The following is a 21,709-nucleotide window of genomic DNA, read 5'->3' as shown; positions in this document are numbered from 1 at the left end:
ATACTAGACACATGGCAATCAATTAATATTCATTCATTACAAAGGGGAAGGAAAAAATATATATATACATGTTTATATGTACACAATACCATGGATTTTTGAGGTGAATATTTATAGAATAAATATTCATGCCTTACCAGCTGTTTGGCTCTTAATGTTTTAAAATGGGTTTTTATCATGCATCTAATATACTATAGAGAGAATTTAGAAAGAACTTAATAAAGCACTAGTAAAACATTTGCCACATAATAAATAGTCATAGTAGTAGTATGAATAATAGTAATAGTATTAATAGTAAATGTACTTTGAATTGAGAATTTTTTAGTGGCAATTCCAAATTCTAAAAATTGTCTAAAACCTTATTCTTTTTTCATAAGTTTGAGACATCTGATTTGGAGGTAAAACCTGACATATGGTGATATAAGACTATTTAGAGCCTGTGTTTATGTAACTGTGATTTTATCTGTTTCACTCATAAAAGCACAATGTGTTTGATTGCAGATTATTACCCCAGACCCATCTGTGGGTAGTTTTATAAGATAAAGCAAATGTACCCTAAACTTTCTTACATCTGAAAAATTGTCTAACTTCTTAAATATATTTGGCCCCAAGATCTTGATAAGGGAAAGTAGACCTCTACTAGCTACCAATCTCAAAACTGTACAAAATAGAACTTCAGAGAATGGCATGCAGTTATGGGTGTCATCTCTTCCTGTTTATATTACAAGGTTTCCCAGAGGATAGGAATCCGTAGCTTTCTTCTCCCTAATATTAACATATCTAGAAAAAAGAACTTTCAAAAATTGTAGAGAAGAACTCGGCTTTAACTTGTCTATAATTTTTCCAATCTATTAAAAATAGATCATAGTAATGCCAATTAAAGCAATTTGGGTAACTCATTCATAAATAAGGTTCTTCTGAGTAGAGTGCATAAAGCTCTGAAATTATTAGCCCTTCAATTTTAAGAAATGTTTTTCTTCTTAGAGAAATTCCTGATAGAAAGGAATGAGTTAGATCTCATTTATACTTACCCAATTCTCTTTTTTTTATTTTTTGAAATTAAATCATAGCTGTGTACATTAATGCGATCGTGGGGCACCATACACTGGTTTTATAGACCGTTTGACACATTTTCATCACACTGCTTAACATAGCCTTCCTGGCATTTTCTTAGTTATTGTGTTAAGACATTTACATTCTACATTTACTAAGTTTCACATATACACTTGTAAGATGCACCGCAGGTGTAATCCCACCAATCATCCTCCCTCCGCCCAGCCTCCCCACTCCCTCCCCTCCCTTTCCCCCTTCCCCCTATTCTTGGGTTATAACTTTCATGTGAAAGCCATAAATTAGTTTCATAGTAGGGCTGAGTACATTGGGTACTTTTTCTTCCATTCTTGAGATACTTTACTAAGAAGAATATGTTCCAGCTCCATCCATGTAAACATGAAAGAGGTAAAGTCTCCATCTTTCTTTAAGGCTGCATAATACTCTGGTTTCTCTTCAGATCATATAAATCTTTTGCCTTTTACTTACCCATTTCTTAACTGACAAATCAGCAGATAGAATCTTGAATCTCCCATCTTGTTCCCTTGGAGTCAAACCTCTCTGGTGTTAAAAAGGATGGTGAGAGCTCATGAAATAGAATAGCACACAAAGGTGTGATGCTCGGCTTATTCATTATTGGAAGACTGTATACAAAGTGATTACAGAAGCAGTCTATGCTATTTTAAATAATAGGACATTTTCCGTAGCTATGAGTTCAAATAGATGTATTTAAGGTCACCTTAAACCCATTGTATCATTTTATATCTTATTCCAAGAAAGAAGAGTCATAACTTAAAGATTTTGTAAAAAAAAAAAAAAATTAAGTGTATCTTTTATGTGCAATACCCTCCTGATCCTATGTATTTTCATATCAAAACATGTGGTTTACAATTACTGAATTATCAAACTTTAAAGTTCATATTTATTTTAAGAATACCAAAAATCAGTCCTTACTGTACATTTGTTTTTATGATGTCACATGTTCTATTCAGACAAGAAGCTCAAAACTACAGCCCTTAAGAGTTGTGAGCTAGTGGTTTTACGTCTTTTTCTGATTCTTGTTCTGATTATCTTATACTGGTTTAGATCAGCAATTTCCAAACTTTGGTAGGCATCAGAACCCGTAGGAGGGCTTTCTAAGATTAATTGCTGAGATTAACCTCCAGAGCTTTTGATTTAGTAGCATTTTCTAACATATTCCCTGGATTTGTTGCTGCCACTAATCTGGAAACCTCACTTTGAAAACAGCTGGTTTGTACGGCACTCCCTATCTTCTGAACTCAGCATCATCTGTATTAAAGAGAAGGAAATACCACAACCACTGCCTTCTCAGAATACATGGGGAAATTTGAAGCCATTTGATATCCCAATAGCTACTTTTATTCTTAGTGGAAAATAATGAATGGCAGAACCTAGACTTTTTTTTTTTTTTTAAATAAAATCCTTTCATTGCTTTATGTTTGCCAAAATAGAGACCTAGCTATTTCAAGCTGAGACCTGTCATAAAATATTTTCTCTTACTTTCCTAATTTTCATTTTATTTTTGTGACATTTCTTTCTTTCTTTTTTTAAACAAAAAGTTAAATTTTGGCCAGGTAGGATGACTCACACCTATAATTTTAGTGAGGCCGAGGTAGGTAGATTGCTTGACCTCTGGCATTCGAGACCAGCCTGAGCAAGGGTGAGACTCCATCTTTACTAAAAACAGAAAAAAAATAGCTGGGTATCATGGCAGGTGCTTGTAGTCCCAGCTACTTGGGAGGTTGAGGCAAGGGAATCTCTATAGCCCAAAGAATTTAAGGTTGCTATGAACTATGACATCATAACCAGGGTGACAGAGTGAGACTGTCTCTCTCTCTCACACACACACACAGTTAAATTTAAACACTTCTTATCACCTTGGGCTATATTCACAGAATTATTTTTTATTATCATCTCACTCTTTTATTATTGCCTACTTTTCAAAGGCCAGCTAAAAAGTACAAAAACATAATATGTATTATAAAAATATTAGGAACATATGTTAAATGTTGTAAAATTCAAAACACCATTCAGAAAGTTCTTAAGAAAGAAGTTTTTGGTCCAGGTATATGGTACTCTCAGGATTCCTAAAACCATCACAAGCAAGCCACTAGCTCGATTATTAAAACATAATAATAAACACAAACCTATAGCTCCAATTTGCATTCTTTGATAATTGTACTATCACCACAAAGAATAAACACTATTTACTAAAGGTAATTCACCAAAATGTTTTCTCCACATTGTAACTAGGAACATCACATAATTAGTTTTCTGCAATGACAATTATTAAGTTTCTCAGGCCTTTATTCCACACATAGGAATCCTTTCTTTCCTAACACAGACCGTTGCCTTTGCTTTAATTCTAGAAGTTGATATGAAAGTTGGTCCAGGAGATAGAGGGCAACTATGCACACGCCCTGTGGTTGTATTTAGCAGAGGTGATTGAGGAGCCAAAACCTGGCAGACATAATTTCTAACAAGGTGACGATCAGTAAAAGACTCTGAGAGCCAGGAACGGCAATTTAAGCAGATTCTGAGAAGAGTTTGATAAGTCTTCAGAAGTGTACAGAAATTGAACTTGTTCCTGAACAGTGGATTTTTTTTTTTGGTTCTTGTTTCTAAGACTGTTCTTACTATTTCTATTTTTCTTTTGGTCAAGTGTAATTGATTAATTTTTTCTTTTTTGTCCATTCCCAGTGTTATTGTAATACCTGTCAGAAGGATGAATATATATTACTATTCTTTTCTCATTACCATCCTAATATTGTCACTAGAAATAACTAACGTGCCATCCCTTATTATTAAGAGATTTGTTACATGAGCGATAAAGAACTAACATTTCTTATCTCATTCTGTAGTCCCATTTTCCATGCAAAGGAGCTGGTTCAGATAAAAATTAGCTTTGTGCACAGGTTGAATTCATTCTGTGAAGTGATAGTATTTCAAATGTATTATAGAAGAATTCCCTTGTTCTAAGTTCTGATGTGGGAGGATTGTTTCATGTAAAAAGAAATGATTATGAAGTATAAATGGGTAATTTTAATGAATTTAAAAGAGTAAAATAGGTCTTATAATGCAAGCCTTCTTTTGTATATAATAGGAAATAAGAAAATAGGATAAAATCTCCATCATAAATTTAAGATAAAACCACTGGGAAGTTTGATCCATGAATACGTGTGTGCATGCATGCTTGCAAGTATATTTTGTGTACTTCACAAAATAAAGCTCTGCTAGATTTAACTATGATAAAGTCATGTTAAAAGAATATATCATTACATACTGTGGTTCCTACTGTTTACCTGAAATTTAAGCATAGATATGTTATAGAAAATAACATCTAAAAAAAATTTTAAAGACATAATTACTCACCTGAAGAATTGCTTTGACCTAAAAGACAGAGCACAGTTTTGCAGGTATTTGTTAACCACAGTTTGGGTGTACCTCTCAGTAGATGCAAGGCCAGTAGAATGCTGCTGCGTGTCTAGAAGCATTTAGAATTTCTTCTGGATAGGCCTTTTGGAAAAGTGTGCATGTGTGTGTCTATGTGTGTATACGTGGGTTTTTGGGGTACTTTTAATAAATAACAAGATAAACTATATATTGCCTGTTTACTTAAGACCATGATCTATTTCAGCCACAGCACAGATATGGTCTCTTTTTGCTTTATAAATACTGTGAGATATAATTTTATACAACTATTTCAGCAATGTTATGAAAATTCCTCAATGTCACACAGTTACAAAGTAGTAAAGGTACAATCAAAACCTAGTGCTAATTAGCTCCAAAGTCAGTGCATTTTTCTCTTTGAAAGTTTTAACTGCAGGAAGGTTTCTACGATAGCATCATAATTCTGAGTGCCCTGTTAATGTATAACTGATTATTGATAAATAAAAATTTGCATTTTTTACCTAACAGTGCATAAGATATATTCATAGATTGTGATTTGGTATAATTTAGCAAATGCAATCATTGCACATCAAATAATCAAAGCATATAGCACCTAATATAATATACCTGAATAGATGTTTTGATGGTGTTGGCCGCTACTGTTAATAAATTATGTGAATTCATATAAAGGTCCATTCACCTTTGTGAAGAAAGGAAGGAAGGAAGAAAGGAAGAGGGAAAGACCTAAGCAGAGCAGTAACTGCATCCTGTAACACCCTAAATGTCAGAGTCTGGCATCCCTGAGTAGGAGTTCATGATTACTAAGAGTTCTAGGAGGTTTGTGTGGGCACTAGATAAAGACTGTAATGTCATAAGATAATAGATAATACTTCTTATTATAAAGAACTTAATTAATTCAATAGCCATTAGAAGAAACTAAAATGTGCAGCCAGACTCATGCCTGGTGTTATTGGGTCATCTGGGTATTTCAGCACCAAATGTGAGGGCCACCAACCTTGACTTTTAGTTAGTTGTAGAAACTAGTGCCCAATTAAAATACTCCTTGCCAAGCAACTTTCTTGAGTAAGGCAGACTAATTACTAGAGGGAATAAAGAGGGTGTTATGCTCTAAATCATATTGTCTGACCTCCAAAGGAGGAACAGGTTAGTGCCAAGAATACAGCTGTAGAGGGTAGTAAATAAGAATGAATAAAATTTGTGCTGATATTAAATTTTTCCTACCTTAAAGGTCATTGAATAATATTATACCTCATTTCCAGATATATTTGATAATGGTCTGGAAGTTGAATGTGCACAAAATGTTTTACAGATTTGTAATTTACAAATTATAAAATGTAAAACATTTATAAATATTTTAAAAATACACATATAGTATCAATTGCCCTAATAATACATGTATGTTGAAGTTGGTGTTACTATCATTATGTTTATCATATAAAACCATATAATCTAATAAGTGTCTTGAATGATTTCCCGACTAATGAAAGTGAATTTGGCTTGCCTTCTTAGGTGTGTTTTTGCCCTCCTTTCACCAGTTATATTGTACTGTAGTATAGGCACATACATTAAATGGGCAAGGGGATCTCAACATTTTCTTTTTTTTTTTTTTTAATTTTTTTATTAAATCATAAGTGTATACAATGATATGATTATGGGGCATCATACACTCACTTCATAAACCATTTGACACATTTTTATCCCAGTGGTTAACATAGCCTTTCCGGCGTTATCTCAGTTACTGTGCCAAAACATTTATATTCTACATTTACCAAGTTTCGCAAATACCCCTGTAATATGCACCACAGGTGTGATCTCACCGATTCCCCTCCCTCTACCCACCCCCCCCTTTCCCACTTCCCCCTATTGTTAAGTTGTAGCTGGGTTATAGCTTTCATGTGAGAGTCCCAAATTAGTTTCATAGTAGGGCTGTGTACATTGGGTACCCCCTCTTCCATTCTTGGGACACTTCACCAAGAAGAACATGCTCCAGCTCCATCCATGTAAACATGAAAGAGGTAAAGTCTCCATCTTTCTTTAAGGCTGCATAATATTCCATGGTGTACATATACCACAATTTATTAATCCATTCATGGATTGATGGGCACTTTGACTTTTTCCATGACTTAACAATTATGAATAGACTTAGCAATTATGAACTGACAGGTAACCAAAAACAAACCTGCAGGAGCAAAGACATGGCCTGAGGCACAGGCTCTGGGGACTCAAAACAGCTTATCTTCTACAGGGGAATTTAGCAGGAACACAAACAAATTCACTTAAAGTTGTTCTGTTCTGTCAGTAACATCAATCAGGGGCAGGGCTGGAACTGAGTGAACACCCCCCAGCCTCCATCAAGTGCCTGAGATTGTCAGGCCTCACCTCACCCTGCTAGATAGAGGCAGAGTGCAGCAGCCTGGCTGTGCAGAAATAGATTTCCTTGTGATTCAGGCAGGTGCAAACCCCTGGAGTATCTGTTCACTATAGGCAACTGGGTCAGACAACTGAGGGAATATCAGTGACTGGGTGTGACAGAGATGTAAGGTGGGGAAGAAGGCATCAACCTTCCCAGACTGATCTATTTGCTGGGTGGCTCCTCCTGACTCCACGCAGCACTGGAGCAAGCCATGTCAGAGTATTCACCAGACCCCTGTGATCCAGTTGCCAGAGACCTTTGAAACTCTCCCACCTGAGACAGGTGCTGACTGAGACAATTGATTTGGACCTTTTGAACTGAGCCAATTGCCTGAGGACTATTCAGGTGGTGCCCTGGGTGTGTGGTTGTAGGAAGGTTTGATTTTCCTTTTCCAATTGTTGCTTGTGTGTGTGTGTGGGGGGGGGTGCCATAATTGCTGGTATTTCTCCACAGCTGAGACTTCAATCCAGAGTAACTGTTTCACTAGGGTCGAACAGAAACCAGCTGAAAACAAGACAGAACGATTTAGCCCCACCACACCAAACAGGGGCCCAGTTTCTCAGGCCGTAGCACTGTCCAGGTACGTGACAAAGCTCCAGGGGAAAAATCAAATGGTGTAAAACAATCATGAGGCAGAATTGGTGGAAAAACTCTGGTAACATGAATAACCAGAATAGATCAATCCCCCCAAGGAAAGCTATGGCAGATGTAACTGAAGATCCCATTCATAAACAGCTGGCCAAGGTGTCAGAAATCGAATTCAGAATTTGGATCGCAAACAACATTAATAAAATGGAGGAAAATTTGGAATTAGAAATTCGAGCAGCAATTCAAAAGAAGTCAGATATGAAATTTGAGGAGAAATTCAAAAGTTGTCTCAAGAATTTAACAAATTTAAAGACAAAACCACCAAAGATTTTGATGCACTAAAGCAAGAATTTGCAGCCCTCGAAGATCTGAAAAATTCAGTAGAATCCCTCAGTAACAGAGTGGAACAAGCAGAAGAAAGGATTTATGACATTGAAGACAAAGCATTTGAACGCTCCCAAACTCTCAAAGAGGAAGACAAATGGAGAGCAAAAATGGATCATTCTCTCAGAGAGCTCTGGGATAATTTGAACAAGGCTAATATCCACCTCATTGGAATCCCTGAAAGTGATGAAGTGGCCTCGCTGGGCACAGAGGCCCTTCTCCATGAAATTATGAAAGAGAATTTTCCAGACATGCCAAGAGATTCTGAAATTCAGATAGCAGACTGTTTCAGAACCCCAGCACAACTCAATCCCAATAAGACATCCCCCAGGAATATCATAATAACTCCACTAAAGTTAATATGAAGGAGAAAATTCTGAAAGCAGCCAGACATAAGAAATCCATTACCTACAAAGGGAAGAATATTATTAGAATGACTGCAGATCTCTCTGCTGAAACTTTTCAAGCCAGAAGAGAGTGGTCATTGACTTTTAATCTCCTAAAGCAAAATAACTTTCAACTCCAGATACTGTATCCAACTAAACTAGTTTCATTTATGATGGAGAAATTAAATACTTTAATGACATTCATATGTTGAAGAAATTTGCCATAACCAAACCAGCTCTTCAGGATATTCTCAGACCTATCCTCCATTATGACCAGCCCAATCCTCTACCACAAAAGTAAACTCACTCAGAAACTCTTGATCAAACTCCAACTTCCACAGTGGTGAAAGGAATAAAAAATGTCCACTGGACTTTTGAAAAACTCGATACCCAAAATTTAACCAGAATTATCAATACTCTCCATTAATGTGAATGGCTTAAACTGTCCTCTAAAGAGGCACAAGTTAGCTGACTGGATACAAAAATTCAGGCCAGATATTTCCTGCATACAAGAGTCACATCTTACCGTAAAAGACAAATATAGACTCAGGATGAAAGGATGGTCATCCATATTTCAGGCAAATGGTAATCAGAAAAAAGCAGGTGTTGCAATTTTATTTGCAGATACAAGGCTTTAAACCAACAAAAGTAAGGAAGGATAAGAGTGATCACTTCTTATTTGTTAAGGGTAATACTCAATATGATGAGATTTCAATTATTAATATCTATGTACCCAACAAGAATGCACCACAATTTATAAGAGAAACTCTAACAGACATGACAAACTTGATTTCCTCGAGCTCCATAACAGTTGGGGATTTCAACACTCGTTTGGCACTGTTGGATCGAACCTCCAATAAGAAGCTGAGCAAAGAAATTTTACATTTAAACCTAACCATCCAACATTTGGATTTAGCAGACAGAACATTTTATCCCAACAAAACTGAATATACATACTTCTCATCCACCCATGGAACATACTCCAAAATCGATCACATCTAGGTTACAAGTCTGACCTCAGTAAATTTAAAGGAATAGAAATTATTCCTTGCACCTTCTCGGACCACCATGGAATAAAAGTTGAGCTCAGTAACAACAGGAATCTGCATACTCATACAAAAACATGGAAGTTAAATAACCTTATGCTGAATGATAGCTGGGTCAGAGATGAGATTAACAAGGAAACTGCCAAATATTTGGAACAAAGCGACAATGAAGACACAAACTATCAGAACCTCTGGGATACCGCAAAGGCAGTCCTAAGAGGGAAATTTATAGCAATGCAAGCCTTCCTCAAGAGAACGGAAAGAGAGGAAGTTAACGACTTAATGGGACATCTCAAGCAACTGGAAAAGGAAGAACATTCCAACCCCAAATCCAGTAGAAGAAAAGAAATAACCAAAATTAGAGCAGAATTGAATGAAATTAAAACAAAAGAATTATACAACAGATCAATAAATCAAAAAGTTGTTTTTTGAAAAGGTCAATAAATAGATCAACCTTTGGCCAACTTAATAAGGAAAAAAACAGTAAAATTTCTAATCTCATCAATCAGAAACAGCAAAGATGAAATAACAGACTCCTCAGAAATTCAAAAATCCTTAATGAATATTACAAGAAACTTTATTCTAAGAAATATGAAAATTTGAAGGAAATTGACCAATATTTGGAAGCACATCACCTTCTAAGACTTAGCCAGAATCAAGTGGAAATGTTAAACAAGCCCATATCAAGTTTCTGAAACAGCATCAACCATAAAAAAAACTCCCTAAAAAGAAAATCCAGGGACCAGATGGCTTCATGTCAGAATTCTACCAAACCTTTAAAGAAGAATTAGTACCCATATTACTCAACCTGTTCCAAAGGTAGAAAAAGAAGGAAGACTACCCAACACATTCTATGAAGCAAACATCACCATGATCCCCAAACCAGGAAAAGACCCAACAAGAAAAGAAAATTATAGACCAATATCACCAATGAATATAGATGTAAAAATATTCAACAAGATCCTAACAAACAGAATCCAGCAACACATCAAACAAATTATACATCATGACCAAGTTGGTTTTATCCCAGGGTCTCAAGGCTGGTTCAATATACGTAAATCTGTAAGTATAATTCAGCACATAAACAAATTAAAAACCAAAGACCATATGATTCTCTCAATTGGTGCAGAAAAATATTTTCATAATATCCAGCATCCCTTCATGATCAGAACACTTAAGAAAATTATTATAGAAGGGACATTTCTTAAACTGATAGAGGTCATCTACAGCAAACCCAAAGCCAATATCGTATTGAATGGAGTTAAATTGAAATCATTTTCACTCAGATCAGGAACCAGACAAGGCTGCCCACTGTTTCCATTGCTTTTTAACGTTGCAATGGAAGTTTTAGCCACCACAATTAGGGAAGAAAAGGCGATCAGGGGTATCCATATAGGGTCAGAAGAGATCAAACTTTCGCTCTTCACAGATGATATGATTGTATATCTGGAAAACACCAGGGATTCTAATACAAAACTCTTAGAAGTGATCAAGGTATACAGCAATGTGTCAGGCTACAAAATCAACATCCATAAATCGGTAGCCTTTATATATACCAACAATAGTCAAGCTGAAAAAACAATTAAGGACTCTATTCCATTCACAGTAGTGCCAAAGAAGATGAAATATTTGGGAGTTTATCTAACAAAGGACGTGAAAGATCTCTATAAAGAGAACTATGAAACTCTAAGAAAAGAAACAGCTGAAAATGTTAACAAATGGAAAAACATACCATGCTCATAGCTGGGAAGAATCAACATTGTTAAAATGTCTATACTACCCAAAGCAATATACAATTTTAATGCAATCTCTATTAAAGTTCCACTGTCAGGGAGGGGGAGACAAGATGGCGGACTGAAGCCAGCTTTCAACAAAGGCTCCCGTCCAGAAGGAGAGTTAAGGGACAGGAATTTAGTAAGTATCCTGGTGGACTTGAGCCTCACCAAGAGAGAAGGCTGAAGAACGCACATCAACACCGCTGAGGCAAGTTGTGATCACAAGGACACAAACAAAAGGTACAAAATCCACCACCAAGCGGACGGGAGTCCCCCTCCCCCATGAGACCGGCTCTGTAGCCCCACAATTGAACAAGCGGGCAGAAATTAAAGCCCCTCCCACTACACTCCACGGGAGAGACCTTCTAAAAACTGGACCTACCTCCCCTACTGGGGTGCTGTGGCGTTCTCCTGCCGGACATAGGGCTGAATAAAACTTTGGGAATCCTTCGCCGGCAACCCTGAATCCCCGGCGCTCCCCTCCCGCCCACTGAGGTCTGGAGGCCTGTCCCCCAGGACTTCGGATCCTTGGGTGATTTCTCAAGGGGAGTGGACAGTCCCCGAGTTGCGACTGGTCAGCATTGACTCTGAGGCGCGCCGAGTGAGGAGAGGGCACCGGGCTGAGGGGGAGTCACACCTCGCGGCACTTCCCTGCGGTGCAGTGCACCAACCCTCCCCGGGCATAGGGGACCCAAGACTGAATCAGACTCTGGCCTCCCCGTTGAGAGCTGAGAACCCCTGCTCTCACTCGGGGTCTGAGGGCCTATCCCCCAGGAGTTCGGATCCTTGGGTGATTTCTCGAGGGGAGTGCACAGTGCCTGAGCTGCGTCAGGTCAGCGCTGACTCTGGGACACGTGAGCGAGGAGAGGGCACTCTGCTGAGGGGAAATCAAGCCTTGGCGGCACTTCCCTGCAGTGCAGTGCAGGAGCCCTCCCGGGCACAAGACTGAATAAGACTCTGGCCTCCCCGCTGAGAGCTGAGAGCCCCTACTCTCACTCGGGGTCTGAGGGCCTATCCCTCCGGAGTTCGGCTCCTTGGGTGATTTCTCGAGGGGAGTGCACAGTGCCTGAGCTGCGTCAGGTCAGCGCTGACTCTGGGATACGTGAGCGAGGAGAGGGCACTCTGTTGAGGGAAAATCAAGCCTTGGCGGCACTTCCCTGCGGTGCAGTACAGCAACCCTCCCCGGGCATACGGGGCCCAAGACTGAATCAGACTCTGGCCTCCCCGCTGAGAGCTGAGAACCCCTACTCTCACTCGGGGTCTGAGGGCCTATCCCTCCGGAGTTCGGCTCCTTGGGTGATTTCTCGAGGGGAGTGCACAGTGCCTGAGCTGCGTCAGGTCAGCGCTGACTCTGGGATACGTGAGCGAGGAGAGGGCACTCCGCTGAGGGGAAATCAAGCCTTGGCGGCACTTCCCTGCGGTGCAGTGCAGGAGCCCTCCCCTGACCGTAGTATTGCGTGAAACTGAATGAAACTCTAGCTTCCCCCCGCCCCACTCCCAATCCGGGTCTGGGGGCCCATCCCCCAAGAGTTCTGATTCTTGGGGGATCTCTTAAGGGGTGTGGACCCAGCACAAACTGCGGCCGCTCAGTGCTGACTCTGGGGCGCGGGACAGAGGAGAAAAGGGTCGCCTGAGTGCCCACACCAGAGCAGCAGTTCCCTGGAGGTAGATCAACAGCCGTTTTTTCTTTAATGGCAGAACGCTCACTTCTGGATATTCTGAGGCCACACCCCCGTCTCCCTGGGCAACCAGAGGAGGCCACCGGTGACACGGCTCACAAACCCGGAAGCCTCCAGGGCGGGGCCGACCCAGAGAGGTGTTCAGACGCAATTCTCCAGCAGCAAAGACGTTTGAACTCAAAACAGCCCGTCTCCTGTAGGCGACGACAGGAACAGAGACAGAACCTCACAAAGTTGTCTGTTCTGTTCTGTTAGCAGCATCCATCAGGGACGGGGCTAAGCCTGAGTGAACACCTCCTTCCCATCACCTGCATCAAACACTCAAAGATGTCAGGCCCCATCTCCTCCTGCTAGATAGCGGCAGTCTGCGGGGGCCTGGCAGACTTCCTCGCGATTCAGGCAGGTGCAAACCCCTGGAGTGTCTGTTCACTGCAGGCAACTGGGTTAGCCATCTGCAGAGATACCAGTGACTGGGTCCGACGGAGGGGCAAAGTGGGGAAGGAGACGTCAGCCTTCCCAGACTGCTCTATTTGCGGGGTGGCTCCTCCTGACTCCACGCTGCACTGGGGTGAGCTGTCTCAGAGGAGTCACCAGGCCCCTGTGATCCAGTTCCCAGAGACCTCTTGAACCCTTCCACCTGAGACAAGTGCCGATTGAGACAGTTGATTCGGACCTTTTGAACTGGGCTAATAGACTGAGGACTTTTCAGGTGGTGCCCTGGGTGTGCGATTGTAGGAAGGTTTGATTCTCCTTTTCCAACTGGGCCAGAGGTGGGCAGGCGGGGTGACTTAATTGCTGATTTTTCCACACAGCTGAGACTTCAAGCCAGAGTAGAAGTTGCAATAGGATCGAACAGAAACCAGCTGAAAACAAGACAGAACCACTTTGCTCCACCACACCAGACAGGGCCCCAGTTTCTCAGGCCACAACACTGTACGGGCCCTCGATAAAACCCCAGGGGAAAAACCAAAGGGAGTAAACCATGGGGCGGAATCAGCGGAAAAACTCTGGTAACATGAATGACCAGAATAAATCAACCCCCCCAAGAAAAGATACGGCAGATGTGATTGAAGATCCCATTCATAAACAACTGGCTGAGATGTCAGAAGTCGAATTCAGAATTTGGTTTGCAGACAAGATTAATAAAATGGAATTAGGAATTCGAGGAGAAATTCAAAAACTGTCTCAAGAATTTAACGAATTTAAAGACAAAACCACCAAAGACTTAGACACACTGAAACAAGAACTTACAGCCCTCAAAGATATGAAAAATACAGTAGAATCCCTCAGTAACAGAATGGAGCAAGCAGAAGAAAGGATTTCTGACATTGAAGATAAAGTCTTCGAACGCTCCCAATCTCTCAAAGAGGAAGAGAAATGGAGAGCAAAAATGGATCACTCACTCAGAGAGCTCTCAGATAATTCGAAAAAAAATAACATAAGGGTTATAGGAATTTCGGAGACTGATGACGTGGCAGCCAAGGGCACAGAGGCCCTTCTACATGAAATTATGAAAGAAAATTTTCCAGACATGCCTAGAGAATCTGAAATTCAGATAGCAGACAGCTTCAGAACCCCAGCACGATTCAACCCCAAAAAGCCATCTCCCAGACATATCATAATTAGCTTCACTAAAGTTAACATGAAAGAGAAGATTCTCAAAGCAGCCCGGCGAAAGAAAACTATAACGTACAAAGGTAAGAATATTAGAATAACTGCAGATCTCTCTGCTGAAACTTTTCAAGCAAGAAGAGGCTGGTCATCAACTTTTAATCTCCTAAAGCAAAAAAACTTTCAACCCAGGATCTTGTATCCAGCTAAACTGAGTTTCATCTATGATGGAGAAATTAAATACTTCAATGACATTCATATGTTGAAAAAATTTGCCATAAGTAAACCAGCTCTTCAGGATGTTCTCAGACCTATCCTCCACAATGACCAACCCAATCCTATACCACAAAAGTAAACTCACTCAGAAACTTCGGATCAAACTCCAACTTCCACACTGGCGAAAGGATTAAAAATGTCCACTGGACCTTTGAAAAACTCGATACCCAAAATTCCACCAGACTTATCCTTACTCTCCATCAATGTGAATGGCTTAAACTGTCCTCTAAAGAGGCATAGGTTAGCTGACTGGATACAAAAACTTAAGCCAGATATTTGTTGCATACAAGAGTCACATCTCAACTTAAAAGACAAATACAGACTCAGGGTGAAAGGATGGTCATCCATATTTCAGGCAAATGGTAATCAGAAAAAAGCAGGTGTTGCAATTTTATTTGCAGATACAGTAGGCTTTAAACCATCAAAAGTAAGGAAGGACAAGAATGGTCACTTCATATTTGTTAAGGGTAATACTCAATATGACGAGATCTCAATTATTAATATCTATGCACCCAACCAGAATGCACCTCAATTTATAAGAGAAACTCTAACAGACATGAGTAACTTGATTTCCTCCAGCTCCATAATCGTTGGAGATTTCAACACTCCCTTGGCAGTGTTGGATCGATCCTCCAGAAAGAAGCTGAGCAAAGAAATCTTAGATTTAAACCTAACCATCCAATATTTAGATTTAGCAGACATCTACAGAACATTTCATCCCAACAAAACTGAATACACATACTTCTCATCAGCCCACGGAACTTACTCCAAAATTGATCACATTTTAGGTCACAAGTCTAACCTCAGTAAATTTAAAGGAATAGAAATTATTCCATGCATCTTCTCGGACCATCATGGAATAAAACTTGAATTGAGTAACAACAGGAATCTGCATACCCATACAAAAACATGGAAGTTAAATAACCTTATGCTGAATGATAGCTGGGTCAGAGATGAGATTAAGAAAGAAATAACCAATTTTTTGGAACAAAATGACAATGAAGACACAAGCTATCAGAACCTCTGGGACACTGCAAAGGCAGTTCTAAGAGGGAAATTTATAGCACTGCAAGCCTTCCTCAAGAGAACGGAAAGAGAGGAAGTTAACAACTTAATGGAACATCTCACGCAACTGGAACAGGAAGAACATTCCAACCCCAAACCCAGTAGAAGAAAAGAAATAACCAAAATTAGAGCAGAATTAAATGAAATTGAAAACAAAAGAATAATACAACAGATCAATAAATCAAAAAGCTGGTTTTTTGAAAAGGTCAATAAAATAGATAAACCTCTGGCCAACCTAATCAGGAAAAAAAGAGTAAAATCTCTAATATCATCAATCAGAAACAACAAAGACAAAATAACCACAGACTCATCAGAAATCCAAAAAATCCTTAATGAATATTACAAGAAACTTTATTCTCAGAAATATGAAAATCTGAAGGAAATAGACCGATACTTGGAAGCACGCCACCTTCCAAGACTTAACCAGAATCAAGTGGAAATGTTGAACAGACCCATATCAAGTTCAGAAATAGCATCAACTATACAAAACCTCCCTAAAAAGAAAAGCCCGGGACCAGATGGTTTCACGTCAGAATTCTACCAAACCTTTAAAGAGGAATTAGTACCTATATTACTCAACCTGTTCCAAAATGTAGAAAAAGAAGGAAGACTACCCAACACGTTCTATGAAGCAAATATCACCCTGATCCCCAAACCAGGAAAAGACCCAACAAGAAAAGAAAATTATAGACCAATATCACTAATGAATATAGATGCAAAAATATTCAACAAGATCCTAACAAACAGAATCCAGCAACACATCAAACAAATTATACATCATGACCAAGTTGGTTTTATCCCAGGGTCTCAAGGCTGGTTCAATATACGTAAATCTATAAATGTAATTCAGCACATAAACAAATTAAAAAACAAAGACCATATGATTCTCTCAATTGATGCAGAAAAAGCTTTTGATAATATCCAGCATCCCTTCATGATCAGAACACTCAAGAAAATTGGTCTAGAAGGGACTTTTCTTAAACTGATAGAGGCTATCTACAGCAAACCCACAGCCAATATCATATTGAATGGAGTTAAATTGGAATCATTTCCACTCAGATCAGGAACCAGACAAGGCTGCCCATTGTCTCCATTGCTTTTCAACATTGTAATGGAAGTTTTAGCCACCGCAATTAGGGAAGAAAAGGCGATCAAGGGTATCCATATAGGGTCAGAAGAGATCAAACTCTCGCTCTTCGCAGATGATATGATTGTGTATCTGGAAAACACTAGGGACTCTACTACAAAACTCCTAGAAGTGATCAAGGAATACAGCAGCGTCTCAGGTTACAAAATCAACATTCATAAATCGGTAGCCTTTATATACACCAACAACAGTCAAATTGAAAAAGCAGTTAAGGACTCTATCCCATTCACAGTAGTGCCAAAGAAGATGAAATATTTGGGAATTTACCTAACAAAAGACGTGAAAGATCTCTATAAAGAGAACTATGAAACTCTAAGAAAAGAAATAGCCGAAAATGTTAACAAATGGAAAAACATACCATGCTCATGGCTAGGAAGAATCAACATTATCAAAATGTCCATACTACCCAAAGCCATATATAATTTCAACGCACTCCCTATTAAAGCTCCACTGTCATATTTTAAAGATCTTGAAAAAACATTACTTCGTTTTATATGGAATCAGAAAAAACCTCGAATAGCCAAGACATTACTCAGAAATAAAAACAAAACAGGAGGAATCACACTACCAGACCTCAGACTTTACTACAAATCGATAGTGATCAAAACAGCATGGTATTGGCACAAAAACAGAGAAGTAGATATCTGGAATAGAATAGAGAACCAAGAGATGAATCCAGCTACTTACCGCTATTTGATTTTTGACAAGCCAATTAAAAACATTCAGTGGGGAAAAGATTCCCTATTTAACAAATGGTGCTGGGTGAACTGGCTGGCAACCTGCAGAAGACTGAAATTGGACCCACACCTTTCACCATTAACTAAGATAGACTCTCATTGGATTAAAGATTTAAACTTAAGACATGAAACTATTAAAATACTAGAGGAGAATGCAGGGAAAACCCTTGAAGAAATTGGTCTGGGTGAGTATTTCATGAGGAGAACCCCCCGGGCAATTGAAGCAGCTTCAAAAATACACTACTGGGACTTGATCAAACTAAAAAGCTTCTGCACAGCTAAGAACACAGTAAGCAGAGCAAGCAGACAGCCCTCAGAATGGGAGAAGATATTTGCAGGGTATAACTCTGACAAAGGTTTAATAACCAGAATCCACAGGGAACTCAAACGCATCAGCAAGAAAAAAACAAGGGATCCCATCGCAGGCTGGGCAAGGGATTTGAAGAGAAACTTCTCTGAAGAAGACAGGCGCACGGCCTTCAGACATATGAAAAAATGCTCATCATCTTTAATCATCAGAGAAATGCAAATCAAAACTACTTTGAGATATCATCTAACTCCAATGAGACTAGCCTATATCACAAAATCTCAAGACCAGAGATGTTGGCGTGGATGCGGAGAAAAGGGAACACTTCTGCACTGCTGGTGGGAATGCAAATTAATACATTCCTTTTGGAGGGATATATGGAGAACACTCAGAGATCTAAAAATAGATCTGCCATTCAATCCTGTAATTCCTCTGCTGGGCATATACCCAGAAGACCAAAAATCACAACATAACAAAGATATTTGTACCAGAATGTTTATTGCAGCCCAATTCATAATTGCTAAGTCATGGAAAAAGCCGAAGTGCCCATCGATCCACGAATGGATTAATAAATTGTGGTATATGTATACCATGGAATACTATGCAGCCTTAAAGAAAGATGGAGACTTTACCTCTTTCATGTTTACATGGATGGAGCTGGAACATATTCTTCTTAGTAAAGTATCCCAAGAATGGAAGAAAAAATACCCAATGTACACAGCCCTATTATGAAACTAATTTGGGACTCTCACATGAAAGCTATAACCCAGCTACAACTTAACAATAGGGGGAAGTGGGAAAGGGGGGGTGGGTAGAGGGAGGGGAATCGGTGGGATCACACCTGTGGTGCATATTACAGGGGTATTTGCGAAACTTGGTAAATGTAGAATATAAATGTTTTGGCACAGTAACTGAGATAACGCCGGAAAGGCTACGTTAACCACTGGGATAAAAATGTGTCAAATGGTTTATGAAGTGAGTGTATGATGCCCCATAATCATATCATTGTATACACTTATGATTTAATAAAAAAATTAAAAAAAAAAAAAAAAGTTCCACTGTCATACTTTAAACATCTTGAAAAAACAATACTTCATTTTATATGGAATCAGAAAAAATTTCGAATAGCCAAGACATTACTCAGAAATAAAAACAAAGCAGGAGGAATCATGCTACCAGACCTCAGACTATACTACAAAGCAATAGTGATCAAAACAGCATGGTACTGGCACAAAAACAGAGAAGTAGATGTCTGGAACACAATAGAAACCAAGAGATGAATCCAGCTACTTACCGTTATTTGATCTTTGACAAGCCAATTAAAAACATTCAGTGAGGAAACATTTCCCTATTTAACAAATGGTGCTGGGTGAACTTTCTGGCAACCTGTAGAAGACTGAAACTGGACACACACCTTTCACCATTAACTAAGATAGACTCTCACTGGATCAAAGATTTAAACTTAAGACATGAAACTATAAAGATACTAGAGGAGAGTGCAGGGAAAACCCTTGAAGAAATCGTCTGGGCGAGTATTTTATGAGGAGGACCTCCCAGGCAATTGAAGCAGCTTCAAAAATATACTACTGGGACTTGATGAAACTAAAAAGCTTCTGCACAGCCAAGAACACCGTAAGTAAAGCAAGCAAACAGCCCTCAGAATGGGAGAAGTATTTGGAGGTTAAGTCTCCGACAAAGGTTTAATGACCAGAATCCACAGAGAACCCAAACGTATAAACAAGAAAAGAACAAGTGATCCCATTGCAGGTTGGGCAAGGGACTTGAAGAGAAACTTCTCTGAAGTAGACAGGCGCATGGCCTATAGACATATGAAAAAATGCTCATTATCTTTAATCATCAGAGAAATGCAAATCAAAACTACTTTGAGATATCATCTAACTCCAGTAAGATTAGCCTATATCACAAAATCCCAAGACCAGAGATGTTGGTGTGGATGTGGAGAAAAGGGAACACTTCTACACTGCTGGTGGGAATGCAAATTAATACATTCCTTTTGGAAAGATGTTTGGAGAACACTTAGAGATCTAAAAATAGATCTGCCATTCAATCTTTTAATTCCTCTACTAGGTATTTACCCAGAAGACCAAAAATCACATCATAACAAAGATATTTGTACCAGAATGTTTATTGCAGCCCAATTCATATTTGCTAAGTCATTGAAAAAGCCCATGTGCCCATCGATCCCTGAATGGATTAATAAATTGTAGTATATGTACACCATGGAATATTATGCAGCCTTAAAGAAAGATGGAGACTTTACCTCTTTCATGTTTACATGGATGGAGCTGGAACATATTGTTCTTAGTAAAGTATCTCAAGAATGGAAGAAAAAGTATCCAATGTACTCAGCCCTACTATGAAACTAATCTATGGCTTTCACATGAAAGCTTTAACCCAGTTATAACCCAAGAATAGGGGGAAGCGGGAAAGGGAGGGGAGGGAGGAGGGAGGTGGTTGGAGGGAGAGTGATTGGTGGGATTACACCTGCAGTGCATCTTATAAGGGTATATGTGAAACTTAGTAAATGTAGAATATAAATGGCTTAACACAATAACCAAGAAAATGCCAGGAAGGCTATGTTAACCAGTGTGATGAAAATGTGTCAAACTGTCTATAAAACCAGTGTATGGTGCCCCATGATGACATTAACATACACAGCTATGATTTAATTTAAAAAAGATATGAAATAAAAATATTAGCTAATTAATTAATAAGAAAAAGTGATCAAGTTCACATTTGCAAACAAAGTAATTTTATAGGAAATTTTAGAAAATAAACCAAAAATACCAGCAATTTTTACAATTTAATAAATTTACTACATACCGGGAACTGTAACACGTTGATTGAAATTACAAATGCTGAAGATATATAGGCTGATTTAAAATACCACAAAAATATGTAACTTTGGATAAGTCACATGTATTTCCTATGCTTCAATTTCCTAAGCTATTGAATGGAAACAATATGAGTACTTACCTTATAGAATTCTGTGTATTAAATGGTATGATTAATGTAAATCATTATCATATCTGGCACATAACAGATTTTCAATAAATGATAATTTTTTAGTAAATTAATTATAATTATTGCTACTAAATAAGTAGAATGGGCGAAATGATTCCATTCACTAGCATAGTAAGGGAAAGATGGCTAAATTGGGAAGTTTTATATATTTGTTTGAACTAGACATGAAGAAAGATTATAGACTATAGATTATATAGGGTAACCATAAACTGTCTGCAATTAAATAGTTACAATTATTTAAATTGCACTTGAAGTTTATGGCCACCCTGTATATATATTGTAAACCATCTGGCAACAATTTTTTAAAAAGAGATATAAATAATCATCCAAGAGCAAATATAAAATGGAATAATAAAAATACTCAATTATGATGCAGAAAAAGATTAGCAGAAAAAACAAAAGACAGCTATTAACAGTAGAAAACAATTACAAAATGGTAGATTTAAAATTAACCATATGAATAATTGCATTAAATGTAAAAAATCTAACCACCTATTAAAAGCTGGAGCTTGTCAATTTTTATAAAATGCAAGAACTCATTTATAGGATACCTAAAAGAGAGTGACTTTTAATATGAAAATGTGGACATGTTAAAAGTAATATATGATGAAAACGTATATTATGAAAGGATTAATAAAAAGAAAGCTGAAATGGTGATAATAACGTAATACAGACTATAATTCAGAACAATAAAAATTAAAGAGGATAAAAAAGGATATTAAATACCAAACCCATAGTAAAATACTAGAAAACACGACAACACTAAAT

The sequence above is a fragment of the Nycticebus coucang genome, chromosome 2 (genome assembly GCF_027406575.1).
Source record: "Nycticebus coucang isolate mNycCou1 chromosome 2, mNycCou1.pri, whole genome shotgun sequence".
NCBI lineage: Eukaryota > Metazoa > Chordata > Mammalia > Primates > Lorisidae > Nycticebus > Nycticebus coucang.
The sequence above is the reverse complement of the archived record's forward strand: the minus strand, read 5'-3'. Positions refer to the sequence as shown.